A 5223-nucleotide genomic window follows, 5' to 3' on the forward strand; every position below is an offset into this window, starting at 1 on the left:
AGGTTTAACTTTTTCTCTGACGTATCATACTTTCATTTTCTCCTAATCTCATGTTGGGAAATCAAAAATTTTCTGGAGGGCAATATTGGCGAAGAATTTTTTTTGCAAATATTCAAAATCAAGTGGTAAAAGTTTTACCTAAAAATTTTCGCAGTGTGGAAATTTGGTAGCTAGCGATAGCAAGTAATATTGGGACAAATTGCGAAGGATAGTATTGCAGGGAAAAGAACTGAAGGTTTTTTATTTGACCTTTCTGTAATTGTAATGCACTGTTTGGAACCTTTGGTGTAGTAATGAATATAACTGGAGTTTTATTTCATTGTGTTTTAATCAACAAGTGATCATCTTCAAGGGAAAGATTAAACTAAATCTACTTTCAATCTACCTTAGGAACCTATCCAAACACACACACACACATATATAGATATATATATATATATATATATATATATATATATATATATATATATATATATATATATATATATATATATATATATATATATATATATATATATACCGGGTGTCCCACATTTTATGTGACAGGCAATATCTGGTTTGTTGAAGGAGATACACAAAAATGTAAAGTTTTAGGAGTTCATGAGAGCTATATTTTGATATAATTTTTAAATAAATATACAGGGTGTTTGGTGTAGGTGCTACAGACCAAAATTCCATTTTTCAAAATAGAGCGCCCTGTATATCATTACATATTCAGATGCTACGTTGAATTCTGATATCATTTCATGTTTGGTTTTTGAAATTCGGTTACGGCGTTGTTGAGTTATTACACTTTTCCTTAAATATAAAGTTTCAAAAAAACTTATTTACTCGTACACGAATCCAGTCTATATCTTTTATTAAAGTGAACTAGGCTACTACTTAATACAAACCATTATTCTCACCTCTACGATACGATATCGATATCAGTTGAATATAATATTGAAATTCTTGAGAATGTGACTAACTTGAGGGTGAATTGCTTTATATTGCACAATTTCATCAAGTAGCTTATACTTGTTGATGCCATAGTAACAAATGTTGTTGAATTGTATCTACTTGTCAGTTCGATTCAGTGATTCCTTGCAAAACAGTAACTGTGTTCTTTGTGCGAAAACTCCAGTATACCTTTCGCGTTTAGTCCAAGTGATTGCATTGATATGTTATTAATTTTTGGGGAATGTCAGAAAAACTGCCGTCAAGCACAAGGTCTATACCAAGAACGTTTTCCAGACAGACCCATTCCGTCACGAATGACTTTTTCGAAAGTTGTAGAAAAATTGCGAACTGGGTCATTTCCTTCTACTATAAAGCATCGTCATCATACGAGATCTGTTTAGAACTGAAGATTTAGAGATCAATGTGTTGGCTTATATTATTATTCATCCACATGTTTCTATCCGTACTCTTGCAGAAGAAGTCGGTGTGAGTATATCTGATGTACAGAGAATTCTGAAAGAAAATAAATACCACCCATTCAAAATTCAGTTGGTACAAGGTTTGAAACCCACGGACTTTGAACGACGCCGACGACTTGAATTCATTGCTTGTATTCAGGTAATATTACATGAAAGTCCTAACATATTCAGTCAAATTTTGTGGAGCGATGAATCGCGATTCCACAATAATGGAGTTGTGAATCGACATAACAGTCACTATTGGTCTCAAGAAAATCCCCACTGGGTCCGCGAAAGTAATTTTCAAACTACTTGGGGTATTAATGTATGGTGTGGATTGTTCAATGGCCGCATCATAAGACCTTACTTTTTCAATGAAAATCTCAATGGATTGCGATATTTACATTTTCTAGAAAATGATTTGATCCAGTTGATGGAAGATATTCCCATAGCAGAACGACAAGGAATTTGGTGGCAACAAGATGGTGCTCCTCCTCACAATTCACAGGTTGTTACTGAATATCTGGATAGAACGTACCCAAATAGATGGATTGGTAATAAGGGTCCAATTCGGTGGCCGGCTCGTTCCCCAGATTTATCACCGCTTGATTTTTTCCTATGGGGTTATTTAAAAGATATTATTTTCACTACTCCCCCTTTGAATGTGGATGATCTGAAAATGAAAATTCGACTAGCGTGCAGTGATATTACGCCTGATATTATAAGAGCGACTTGTACGAGAGAAGTGATTCGACGTTTCGAAGCCTGTATAATATCTAATGGGCATCACTTTGAACAATTTTTATGACTTATTGCTAGGTACCTACCATTCTTATGAAATGATTTATCAGGTTATATTATTTACATTGTTATTAATTGAAGATTTGTTTTCGAATACACCTCTTTCAATTTTGCAATTGTTTCATATTCAAAATGATTCCTGACTGAATTCCACAACTCAAAATTGAAACCATTACTTCGAACACCCAAAATTTTGACTAATTTTCATGTGATCTGATGCAGAGAGAATAATTGTATAAGATATTTTTAAAAATAATAGTCGTTCTCAAGACTTTACATTTTAAGTAATAACTCAACAACGCCGTAACTGAATTTCAAAAACCAAACATGAAATGATATCAGAATTTAACGTAGCATCTGAATATGTAATGATATACAGGGCGTTCTATTTAAAAAAATGGAATTTTGGTCTGTAGCACCTACACCAAACACTCTGTATATTTAAAAATTATATCAAAATATAGCTCTCATGAACTCCTAAAACTTTTTTATGAAACATTTTTGTGTATCTCCTTCAACAAACCAGATATTGCCTGTCACATAAAATGTGGGACACCCGGTATATACTTCCGTATATATATATACGGTAAAATAGATCAACAGGGTCTCTCAGTCAAAAAATCAAACTCTGCTTTACTTTGCCAAGCTTTCGATTCCAATGGGAAGCTTCTTCAGGGCAGTAAAATGAGCGAAAAACAGAAAAACAATAAATTGAACATATAAATTGACGAGAAAGTTATACATGTACCCATAAGATTTTTTGTGGGTTTATATATATGAGTTTGATGATCCACTTCTGGAAAACTACAACTTCATTTATAAAATGATCATGTCTACCCTATCCTGAAATACCATAAGATTATTAGGATTGCATAAAAAAACTGAAACATTTCCTACCTCGAAGTTATTTGAGATATTCATTTTTGTAGGTCTCACCTAATTCAATATCAATTTATCTGAGTTTAGGAAATCCATTATCAGCAGAAGGGCAAATAACTTATTTTAATCAAATTCAGTCAAGTTTGTTCAATCTAACACACTTGATAACATTTTTCAGATAATCAAGTTATATTTGAGATCTGTACATGTCTTTTCTTTGTATTCAACATCAATTTCTCCGAGAAGCAGTGTAAAATTGAAACACAAAATTGTTTTCGATCCATTGTTTTGAAAATAACAAAAGTAGTATCACTCTTAGCTTAATAACTCACAAATTTATGAGTCGAATATCATGAAATTTCAACAGCTTTCTTTTGAATGTTAGTACTAACTGAAAAAGCGGTGAATGCAGTAAGGCTAGCGTCATCTATGTGTTAGGCCCGATACTTTTCAGGCCAGGTAATAACTTGTATTATTGTATGGAGGATGACGGATAACATTTTCAGTAATCACTCAATTGATTAGCTGAGCGAAGTAAAGCATGCTTGGGAAATAGAAAGCTTTCAAAAAAATATTTCTCCTGTCTCTTTTTCCTTGAGAATCATATACCTTCTAGGTTGTATGTTTTGGAGTATTTTCTGTGTCGAATTGGATCAGCATTCAAAATGTTTATTTGTATTTAGGTGATATTCTTGAATAAAAACGAAAATATATCTGACATTCATTATCAGTTCTTCGATAGGAGAAGGTGAAGAGGTTATTCAAGCAATTTATAGCATTTTATTGAACACGTTTACAGATTTGACCAATATATGGCAAGTCGGTTACCAAATTTTCAATCACGTTGAAGCACGTGCCTTGTTTAGCAATTGCGGTCAAAGTTTGGCTTTGTAACTGACTCGTGGATCAAGTCTTCGATCGCAATATTTAAATCTTTGTGAGGAGAGATAACACCGCCTTTACAAGCAATATTCGAAAATTCAATGTATATTTTTGAAATTTTTCGGAAAGAAAGTTTTTGATTTTCTACTACTCCATCTTGATAAGATGAGGGAGTCTTCCAAAGAAAGGAAGAAAATAACTCTATACATGGATGTGTAGATCATGCAAAGAAGTAACTTTCAGACACGAACTGAAAGAAAGTCCTCCTGAAACAGCTACTTTCATATAAACATTGAATTATACGAAAGAAAAAATTCTTTTGAACCAAATACTTCTATATGAACACTGAATTATACAGAAGATACTTTTCTTTAGTCAGTTTGTATTTCAAACATTCGTTGTGGAATAAAAATCAGATATCATTCACATGAGTTCTACTTTAAATGAATGGTAACAAATTGCACTTACATAGAACACTGCCATCCTCACTGGTATACACCGATGTTTCGCCTTAAGACACTTGCCCTAAGGCTCTTAATGAACCAAATTGGATAACATCATAGAAAATACACACACTTCATTCATGAATTACGATTTTTTAATGTCACGGAATAAGCTTGATCTGCTTATGTCATCGATGACATCGTAATGACATTCATTCACCTATTTGATTTAATCCCAGCCAATAGGAATCTTATTTGTATTGAAGGGGTTTTATTTTTCTAGGAGTGATCAATTTTTGGGAAAGAAAGTTTTTGGCTTTCTACTACTCCATCTTGATACAAAAAAAAGAAGGATGAGTAGTAGAAAGCCAAAAGCTTTCTTTCCCAAAAATTAGTCACTCCTAAAAAATATAGTAGATATGAAGGACTAAATTTTATCCTGTCAACAGAATGCTATTCGAAAGAAATGATGTAAACATCCATGACTATTTCAACCTTCGATAGTGAAGACAAAATATTGAGCAATTATTTTTTTGAATAGTTTGTGATAACCCTGTGATATGACCAATTCTGGTATTGCAAACCTGTTATTTATTTTCTGGGGTCCATAATCCATTATATTTGTTTTTTATACACAGTGGGCCACAGAAAACGTGAGATAGAATTGCCCAGGAGTTGAAATGATTTCTGATTTTTGCATGAAAAAAAAGTTTGAATTGGCATAGCCTTTGATTCGTTCGGACTCCCATTGTTTATTATTATATACAATTATTTGAAATCCCCAAAATAACCAATACAAATGAAAAATTAAAAACAGTAGG

At 32.7% G+C, this 5223-nt stretch overlaps 1 protein-coding gene across 2 annotated transcripts in view; it reads left to right on the forward strand.

The window, feature by feature from the left end:
* LOC111503441 (cytochrome P450 CYP4BN11) overlaps window positions 1-5223 on the forward strand; it is a 62186-nt gene that overhangs the window by 10553 nt on the left and 46410 nt on the right. The window lies entirely within an intron of this gene.

This window comes from Leptinotarsa decemlineata, unplaced genomic scaffold (genome assembly GCF_025532065.1).
Source record: "Leptinotarsa decemlineata unplaced genomic scaffold, Ldec_3_MD MMD2_tig00000882_RagTag_RagTag, whole genome shotgun sequence".
Lineage (NCBI taxonomy): Eukaryota > Metazoa > Arthropoda > Insecta > Coleoptera > Chrysomelidae > Leptinotarsa > Leptinotarsa decemlineata.